The following is an 11,021-nucleotide window of genomic DNA, read 5'->3' as shown; positions in this document are numbered from 1 at the left end:
TAGGTTTTCTTCACAGTCCAACTCTCACATCCATACATGACCACTGGAAAAACCATAGCTTTGACTAGACGGACCTTTGTTGGCAAAGTAATGTCTCTGCTTTTGAATATGCTATCTAGGTTGGTCAGAACTTTCCTTCCAAGGAGTAAGCGTCTTTTAATTTCATGGCTGCAGTCACCATCTGCAGTGATTTTGGAGCCCAGAAAAATAAAGTCTGACACTGTTACCACTGTTTCCCCATCTACTTCCCATGAAGTGATGGGATCAGATGCCATGATCTTCGTTTTCTGAATGTTGAGCTTTAAGCCAACTTTTTCACTCTCCACTTTCACTTTCATCAAGAGGCTTTTGAGTTCCTCTTCACTTTCTGCCATATGTGTCATTTGCATATCTGAGGTTATTGATATTTCTCCCGGCAATCTTGATTCCAGCTTGTGCTTCCTCCAGCCCAGCGTTTCTCATGATGTACTCTGCATAGAAGTTAAATAAGCAGGGTGACAATATACAGCCTTGACGTACTCCTTTTCCTATTTGGAACCAGTCTGTTGTTCCATGTCCAGTTCTAACTGTTGCTTCCTGACCTGCATATAGATTTCTCAAGAGGCAGGTCAGGTGGTCTGGTATTCCCATCTTTCAGAATTTTCCACAGTTTATTGTGATCCACATAGTCAAAGGCTTTGGCATAGTCAATAAAGCAGAAATGGATGTTTTTCTGGAACTCTCTTGCTTTTTCGATGATGCAGCGGATGTTGGCAATTTGATCTCTGGTTCCTCTGCCTTTTCTAAAACCAGCTTGAACATCTGGAAGTTCATGGTTCACGTACTGCTGAAGCCTGGCTTGGAGAATTTTGAGCATTACTTTACTAGCATGTGAGATGAGTGCAACTGTGCAGTAGTTTGAGCATTCTTTGGGACATAACCTGTTTAAGTCCCATTAATGGGGTTTGTTGCTACTCAAAGCCAAACACAACTCTAATTGATAAAATTCACCAATCACAAAACCTACTGTTTCACTTCTGCCTGAATTTTGGTCATCTGCATTAATACATGATTCTTACATAGCTTCCAAAAAGGAAAATTATTAGTTTTAAGAATTTTTCTTTTCTATTATGCTTTATTACAGGATATTGAATATTAGTTCCCTTTGCTATACATCAGGACCTTCTTATTTTAACTATTTTATGTGAATAGTTTGGATGTGCTAATCCCAAACTCCCAATATATTCCCCCTTAAACCATTTCTCCTTTGGTAACTGTAAGTTTACTTCTATGTCTGTGAGTATGTTTCTGGTTTTGGCTGTGCGGGGTCTTCCTTGTGGTATGCGTGGGCTCCTCACTGTGGCATGCAGGTTTAGTTACCCAATGGCATGAGGGATCTTAGTTCCCTGATCTGGGAGAGAACCCAAGTCCCCTGCATTGGAAGGTAGATTCTCAACCACTAGACCACCAAGGAAGTCCCCATTTGTGTCATATTTTAAATTCCACATATAAGTGATATCATATGGTATTTGTCTTTTTCTTTATGACTTACTTCACTTAGTATGATAAATTCTGCATCCATCCATGTTCCTGCAAATGGCATTATTTTGTTCTTTTTATGGCTAAGTAGTATTCCATTGTGTATATATACATCTTCTTTATTCATTCATCTGTTGATAAACATACAGGTTCCTTCCATGTCTAAGCTACTGTTCATAGTGCTGCTATAAACACTGAAGTCCAAATATCTTCTCAAATTAGAGTTTTTCTGGATATATGCTCAGGAATAGGATTGCTAGATCATTTAGCAACTCTATTTTTCATTTTTTGAGGAACCTTCATACTGTTTTCCATAGTTGCTGCACCAGGTACACCAGTCTACATTCCTACCAACAATGCAGGAGGGCTCCTTTTTGCCACACCATCTCCAGCATTTGTTATTTGTAGACTTCTTAATGATGGACATTCTGAGTGATGTGAGGTGGTACCTCACTGCAGTCTTGATTTGCATTTCTCTAATAATCCCTGATGTTGAGCATCTTTTCATGTACCCGTTGGCCATCTGGATGTCTTCTTTGGGGAAATGTCTATTTAAGTCTTCTACCCACCCACTTTTTTGATTGGGTTGTTTTGTTGTTGTTGTTATAATTATTGAGTTGTATGAGCTGTTTGTATATTTTAGAAATTAGGCCCTTTCAGTTGCATCATTTGTAAATGCTTTCTCCTAGCTCATAAGTTGTATTTTCATTTTGTTTATAGTTTCCTTTGCTGTGAAAAAGCTTATATATTTAATTTTATTTTAATTTTTGCTTTTATTTCTATTGCCTTGAAAGACTGACCTTGTACAATTTATGTCAGAGAATGTTTTGCCTATGTTCTCTTCCAGGAGTTTTATTATGTCTTATATTTAAGTCTTTAAGTCATTTTGAGTTTATTTTTGAGTATAGTATGAAGATGTGTTCTAACTTCATTGATTCACATGCAGCTGTCCAGCTTTCCCAACATCATCTGCTGAAGAGACTTTTTCCCACTGTAAATTCTTGCCTCCTTTCTTGAAGATTAACTGACCCCAGGTGTGTGGGTTGGGTTTATTTCTGGCTGTCTGCTCTATTCCACTGACCCATGTACTTGTTTTAGAGTCAATACCACGTGGTTTTGATTACGATAGCTTTATAGTATTGTCTGAAGTCTGAGAGTGTTATGCCTCCAGCTTGGTATTTTTCCTTCAGAATTGCTTAGGCAATTCTGGGTCTTTTACAGTTCCATATAAATTTTAGGATTCTTTGTTCTAGTTCTATGTAAAACGTCATGGGTAAATGTACAGGGATTACATTAGACTTGTAGATTGCTTTGGGTAGTATGACCATTTTAACAATGTTAATTCCTCTAATCTAAGACTATGGGATATCTTCCTTTTCTTTGAATCGTCTTCTGTATCCTTTATCAGTGTTTTATAGTCCTCAGAATATAAATCTTTCACCTCTTTGGTCAAGTTTACAAGAATGTTTTCTTAAGCATTTATGGTAAAAATAATATCTGATTTACAGGGCAGGATTGAATATTAAATAATAAACAATATTTAAGAAAAACAATAATCCATTTAAAAAAAGAAACTTATTCAAAAGCTGAGATGATACCAGAAAACTGTCAAAATACAATTTCACTACAGCCTCAGGGTTTTTCGGGTCAATAAAAGTAATTGGCCTATTTCTTACCATTGTTGCTGCTAAAATGACAAAACGAATCAGCTTACTTATGAAAAATAACTTAAATTGAAGTAGCCCCACACATTTGCTATCCTTCTTGTCTCTGGATCTTCCCACACATGTGTATACTTTAAATGGACCTCAGCACATTAGAGGTCCTGAGAAGCCCTGAAGTAAATAATACTGTGAGATTTTGCCTAACACAGTATTTCCCATATTTCTTGGAACGCAGAATCCTGTTTTTTTCCCCCAGTGTTACATCCACATAGTGCTCTAGGAAATACATTCAGAAAGTGCACAATATCATAAACAATGGAAGAGGAGCCTAAGGAGAAAGGGGTAATTACTGGTCTTTTGGTTGCCATTTTAGTGGTTGCAAAATAGAAATTTTGACATGGGGAACAAATACACTTTCTAAAGCAATTAGAAAGCTATCATATCCAACTTTAAAACCTTATTAATGGATGGACTTTTCTTCCACAGGAATTCACATTCTGTTAGATGACTCTGGGTTTGAGGTGATGTTGTGGTTTTTAGTGGGTTCCTGGGTCTATTGAAGATGGCACTGTTGGGGCAGAGGAGGGCAATATTTCAAGAGAGAAAATTATTCCATCACTTTTTTCTAGGGAGAAGCCAGTAGGAAAAATCAATACTCAGCACAGGGCAAAAGTATATAATATCTGTTCTTTCTGCAACAGTGGATGATGGCAGGTTTCTTTCATTTTCTCCCTTACTTCCCTTTGTATTTCTTTTCCAGAATTTCCCATTGTTCTATTCTTATTACCCAAAACTCATGTATAGAAAAATTTTACTTATAAAACTTGTGGCTGTAATACTCTTAAATTAAAATACTAGCATTTTTCCATGTACAAACTAGACATTTTTTAAAGGTTGTTTTGTCTAAAAAAGTGACAGTGTGAACAACCCCTCTGCTTTCCAAAGCTGGCCTGATGACCTGGGCCTGCCTAGAAAGAAGTTTTCTGTGTTCTGTCATGAAATGAAAAAAAAAAAAAGTGAATGTGTAATCAATTTTTTATGAAGCTACATGTATTCCATTTAAATAAGTGCTTTTTGAGATATGTCCTTCCCATATATTTGGTATTGGTATACTCATTTTTTTTAATGATAAGCAAAGATAGTAGCTGTAGTCTTTTTAAACATCCTTTGGCAAATTAAAATTTGGAAATCTTATGTCCCACCAGCCATAGGATACTGACCTCTGGACTAATCAAATGGAAGAATGAGTGGCTAAACACAGAGTAAAGCTAGAAACATCAGAGACAGGTCCCAATCCTTCCTCATCACTGAGTGACCACGACCTCAGAAAACCCAAACTGAAGCACTAGAATAACCTGTTTCCCTACCTATAAGTTGGCGAAAGCAATTGGAATCTATTTTTTAGGGCTATTGTTACTGATAAAGTATTATAAATGACAAGGAGGAAAGGGTCAAATAATATATCCATGTGTATAAAAGAGAAAATAGCAGACAGATCTACTAAATTGATTTAAAAGATTTAATTTCCTACTGTTTTCAATTTTTTTTAATTGAAAAAATAAAATCAGAAGTCCCATTGAACACCATTGAATTATCTTTGAACTGAGCTATTTATGGAGTCACAGAACCATGGAGCTTTAGAACGAAAAGAGATTATGGAAAACATCCAGTGCAATCACACTGCTTTAAAGGCAAGGAAACTGAATACTAGAGAACAAAGATACTTCCCAAAGGTCACTTATTTAAAGAATGAAAACAGTCTAATAAGAAAAGATACCTTCTGAAACCTGAATAAGAAATAAGATCTTATAAAAAAGAAACATGGGGTTTCCATCCCTAGATTTTAATGCTGGCTTTGACACACAGATTTGAATCTGTTACTTAACTGAGACCCAATGTCTTCATCTTTTAAATAGCACTGATAATTAACATCTCATAAAAGTATAGTTAAGAACAAATGAAATAATATACAAAGCACACTGAAGGGGCACACAATGAATGCTCAATAAATTATAACTTGAATTTCTATTATGTGAACTTTAAAAACCTCACAATTTACCATACCTGCTTAAAAGTACTCAATTTGTGGGTTTTAAATGAGCTGAGTAAGAAATAAGACCTAAATATTTGATGTCCTACCAAAAATATTTTTATCTTTATTAGTTCAGATAGTTCCCTTCAATTTCTATTCATAGCATTCCTGAAAGACAATGTCGGGCTTTTTCAAACTTGAAATCACCATCTGACACACTTCCACTTTAGGATGGCATTTGCTTGACACCACTGAAAACAAGTTGGTCACTGAAATATCCCAAAGTTTATTCCACTATGGAGAAATCCTAGCACTTCAAAGCGTGTTATTTTCTTTCTTATCTAACAAAATTTTATGAAGATAAGGATTGTAGTACTTAAAATCTAGTTAAGAATGTCTTCAAATCATCTTTTTCAAAGTTATGCCGAAAGCAAAATCTTGAACACTGGACAGACATGGGTTTTAACTGAAGTCACTTGCTGACTGTGTGACCTTAGACAGTGAGGTAGTTCATCCAAGCCTCAAGAGTTTTAAGTGTAAAATGGGGATAATAATAGTATCAACCTCAAGGAATTTTGTGAAGATTAAATGTTAGGATGCATATTAAAAGCTTACTTAGACCAGTGTCTGCACTGTATTAAGTGTTCCCCAAAAAAATTTTAGCTAAATTAAATGGTAACTACGAAAATCCCATGGATGGAGGAGCCTAGTAGGCTGCAGTCCCTGGGGTCGCTAAGAGTCGGACATGACTGAGCGACTTCCTTTCACTTTTCACTTTCATGCATTGGAGAAGGAAATGGCAACCCACTCCAGTGTTCTTGCCTGGAGAATCCCAGGGATGGGGGAGCCTGGTGGGCTGCCATCTCTGGGGTCGCACAGAGTCGAACACGACTGAAGCAACTTAGCAGCAGCAGCATCAGGGACTTCCCTGGTGGTCCAGTGGCTAAGACTTCACCCTCCCAAGGCCAGGGTTCAATCTCTGATCAGGACGCTAGATCTCACATGCCTCAAATAACACCTGGTATAGCCAAATAAATAGATAAATATTAAAAATTAAATGGTGAGGGGGGAAATAAAATTAACAAATAAATAAAAATTAAATGGTTACTAACCTCTTTGTTGGAAGATGAACTTTGATAAGTCTCATTTTTATAATCTTCTGTTTCTTCTGGCAGACGTTAGATAAAATTATAAAAGAACTGATTTTCAGCCTACTCCTGTAAACTGTTGAGGGCAGATGCTTGCATGAAGATGGAACTGGAGGTAGGCTTCCTCCCTTGTTCTAACAAGAGCCTCAAGTTCAATTCAGGATTCTAAAAAGAAATAGATCTGCTGGTTACTTTGGAACCATCAGGATCTTCGAGTTTAGAGAAGCTTCCCTGCTGTCCTAGTGGAAAATAGTCCCCAAACTTAGTCTGCACTATTATTCTACATATCAGACTCCTGATTGTTTCCTTCAGTGTAGACATAACAATTTGAAGCTATTTTGTTTATTTGTTGACCCCACACACATCATCTCCCTCTCTTCCACTCCTACCCCCTCTGCTAGAATGTAAGCTCTTTGTTGGCATAGACAGTGCTGGGACTCAGTGGTTCACAGCTATAAATCCAGGGCCTAGAACAGTGCCTGTGTCTTGTAAATTCCCAGTAACTATTTGGTGAATGAATGAATGATTTTATAAATGGGAAGCCCCAGCAGGTGCTCAGGGCTTTAGATTTTCCTTAGAAGTGTAGAAACGAAGGTGAACTGATCTTGCAGTTACCACAAGAGGAAAAGAGAACTAGTAAAATTCATGACCACATAGACTCAGTAATAAAGTCCAGAACTACATGGGACTCAGAATCCCTGTGGGGGCTTGGGGGGGGGGGTGGGGAACAAAGGAAATATATAGTAGCTGAGTGACCTCAAGCCAAAAAATTATATGCACACACACAGACACACACGTGTACACATACAGAAAGACACTATCCACTGAGACTTAGGGTAAATTAGAACTTGGTAGGTTGTTTTTTATTTGAGGCACAATAATCTGTCTTCACTTGACCCCTGGGTCACCACCCACTCACTGCCTCTTGGATCTCCTTTCTCATTGGTCCCTCCACCTTGGCCTCCTTGGCTGATTCCTCCTCGTTTTCCCAACTTCTGAACACCAGACAGTTCCAAGTTGGTCCTCAAACCTCTATTCCTTACACACTTCCTAGATGACCCCTACCTGCTTTATGTCTGCAAATACCATCTGTAGGCTAAAACCTTCAAATATCTATCCTCCCTTTCATCTCCCTTCTGAACTCCAGACAGGTACCCACAACTCAGCTGTTCAGTATTCCCCCCTTGTACATCTAACAGACATAAACAGAAAAAGGGACCAGAACTGAACTCCTGATTTTTTCCCCTAAACCTGCTCCTCCTAATAGCAAATCCATTCTTGCAGTTGTTCAACCCCAAATCCTTGGAATTATCCATTTTTTCCCCTCTCTACAATCCACGTCCAATTACCGGCAAATTCTTTTGGCTGAGTCTTTGATATACACCTATAATCTGCCTACTTTTCTGCCTCCTGGCCACCACCCTGGTCCAAGTCACCATTATCTTTTGCCTAGAATGACAACAGTTCTAAAACTAGTCTCTTGGCTTCTGCCCATGCTGCCTATTTATAGTTAAAGCCTCCTCCAAGCAGCCAGAGTGATCCTATCAGAGCATAAAATTTCATCAATAATCTCCTCTAATCAAAACTCTCCAACAGTTTTCCATCTTACCAAAGTAAAAGCAAAAGCATGATCTGACCCAGAATACCTCTTCTCATCTTATTTCCATCTTTTCCCCACAATTCACTCTGCTACAACTGGTTGATAATCTGAATGGATTTCAGATTAACTTAGAAAGTATTAGTCTGAAAATTCAGGAAAAGGTTTAAAATATCTGACTATAAGTAAATGAACTGTTTAAGTTAGAGAAATATCTGATGTTTTAAATTTGCCATTCCCTGATCCCATGGTCAGAGAAGGCGATGGCACCCCACTCCAGTACTCTTGCCTGGAAAATCCCATGGATGGAGGAGCCTGGTAGGCTGCAGTCCATGGGGTCGCTAAGAGTTGGACATGACTGAGTGACTTCACTTTCACTTTTCACTTTCATGCATTGGAGAAGGGAATGGCAACCCACTCCAGTGTTCTTGCCTGGAGAATCCCAGGGACGGTGGAGCCTGGTGGGCTGCCATCTATGGGGTCTCACAGAGTCAGACACGACTGAAGCGACTTAGCAGCAGCAGCAGATCCCATGGTATCAAATCAGCATAAATATTAATATTTTAGGGTCTTTAGTATTTGCCTGGAGTTAATCTTTTGGGCCAGAAAATGCAAATTAGATTACCTCCAAGTTTCTACTGATAACCCTTGATCTCGGTCTTGGATAGCATATCCTCTAGCTTTTAGTATTTTAGGGAGTGCTTTTTTTCACACTATAAAAGTACCAAGGCTAATATACCTGCTCCACTTAAAATATAGTCCTTCAGCAGACATGAAATCCTACTGTGTTTCAGGTAGTGGGTAGGCACTGAGGAATCAAGGATGAACAAGACATGCCCATATCTTCAAGGAACTCACACAGGAGTCCAGGTTGAAGTAAGAGGATCTGATGTTAATCATGTAATGATGGCGGGATGGCCACCGTGCTATGGAAGCCAGCTAGAGGGCACCCAGATCCGTCTAAAGAGGGTTGACAAGGTTTTCCAGAGGATATGATATCTCACTGGAAGCATAAATAATGTGCAGAAATGGGAGTACAGGGTAGGTCATATTCCAGACAGGAAGTAGAGCATGAGCAAAGCCATGAATCTGGGTGCTGGTGTGCAAGAAATAATAAACACTCAAGCCAAACCATGTTCAAGATAAGACTGGAAAGAGAGGCAGAGAGCAGGACACAGGGAACTTTATTTGGCATTTTAAGGAGTATGAGCTTTGTTTATAGGCAACAGAGAGTCACTGAAGAGGGGAGTGTGATGCTATATGGACACATTTAGAGGCAGACAGACGAGTAGGGAGGCTATGGAAGCGTCCAAGTAGAAGGTGCTACAAGTCTGAATTAGGACAGGAGGAGTGGAGATGAAGGAGAAGGAGACAAGTAGAAGAAATATTGAGTTAAAATTAGTAAAACTTATTGCAAAGGAATCCAAAATCAAAGAGTCCAAAATCACTGCAGATGGTGATTGCAGCCATGAAATTAAAAGATGCTTACTCCTTGGCAGGAAAGTTATGACCAACCTAGATAGCATATTAAAAAGCAGAGACATTACTTTGCCTACAAAGGTCCGTCTAGTCAAAGCTATGGTTTTTCCAGTGGTCATGTATGGATGTGAGAGTTGGACTATAAAGAAAGCTGAGTGCAGAAGAACTGATGCTTTTGAACTGTGGCGCCTGGTGTGCTGCAGTCCGTGGGGTCTCAAAGAGCTGGACACAACTGAGCAACTGAACTGAACTGAACTGAGTGTGAAGGAGCCAAGAAGGAGGCGGCAAGCATAAACCTGAGGTTTCTATCCCTGAGGGAATTACCAAATACAAGTAGTAACAGGATCAGGCAGGAAGAAGATTTCATTGTGACGTATGTTGAACTTGCAACATTAAGGGAAAAGCATTCGTTCATTTATTCATGGATCAAGAATTCTTTATAAAGTACCTACCATGTGAATGTCCAAGTTTGAATCTGAAGGAAGAGGTCTGGACTTCGGAGAGTTGGGTGTCATTAGCTTGTGGGATGATCAGGAGTTAACCTTCAAGGATGGTTGGTACTGTACCTGGCGCAAAGGATGCTGTACTTGGGCATCTGTTGAAAAGCATGAATGAAGAGCTACTCTGCAAGAGTTTGTAAGAAGAGCAGATCTGGGAATCAATGATGAAGCTCTAGAAAATACCAATGGTTCAGGCCTGGATAAAGGATACAGAAATGGAAAAGTCAGAGATGTGGAGGACTAGAAGGGTATGGTGTCATGGACATAAAGTGAGGTAGACATAGGACCCAAGTACACACTTTATCGAGTATTAGAAGGACTTCATGAATTATTTCTAAGTTGAAGGTGAAACATGTCTTGAGACACATCTAAATAAGAATGAGCATTTCTTGTCTTCTAGAGTTTTGTCACCTTGTAATCCAAGGGCTACTGGGCAGTAGTTGCATTTCCAATCCCCAAATTTAATTACCAAGTTTATGTTATTCTGTGCTTTTGCTTTAAATCACTTTGGATAATGTTTTTCTCCATTTATGATGATTAGTTTCTGTCCTTGGTGTTAACTCCCTCAGTTCTGTCCTTAGTGTTAACTCCTTCAGTCACTCAGTTGTGACCAACTCTTTGTGACCCCATGGACTGCAGCAGGCCAGGCCCTCCTTGTCCATCACCAACTCCCAGAGTTTACTCAAACTCATGTCCATTGAGTCGATGATGCCATCCAACCATCTCATCCTCTGTTGTCCCCTTCTCCTCCTGCCTTCAATCTTTCCCAGCATCACGGTCTTTTCAAATGAGTCAGTTCTTCACATCAAGTGGCCAAAGTATTGGAGTTTCAGCTTCAGCATCAGTCCTTCCAATGAATATTCAGGACTGATTTCCTTTAGGATGGACTGGTTGGATCTCCTTGCAGTCCAAGGGACTCTCAAGAGTCTTCTCCAACACCACAGCTCAAAAGCATCAATTCTTCTGCACTCAGCTTTCTTTATAGTCCAACTCTCACACCCATACATGACTACTGGAAAAACCATAGCTTTGACTAGACGGACCTTTGTAGGCAAAGTAATGTCTCTGCTTTTGAATATGCTA

Source organism: Bison bison, unplaced genomic scaffold (genome assembly GCF_000754665.1).
Source record: "Bison bison bison isolate TAMUID 2011002044 unplaced genomic scaffold, Bison_UMD1.0 scf7180017864291, whole genome shotgun sequence".
Lineage (NCBI taxonomy): Eukaryota > Metazoa > Chordata > Mammalia > Artiodactyla > Bovidae > Bison > Bison bison.
The sequence above is the reverse complement of the archived record's forward strand: the minus strand, read 5'-3'. Positions refer to the sequence as shown.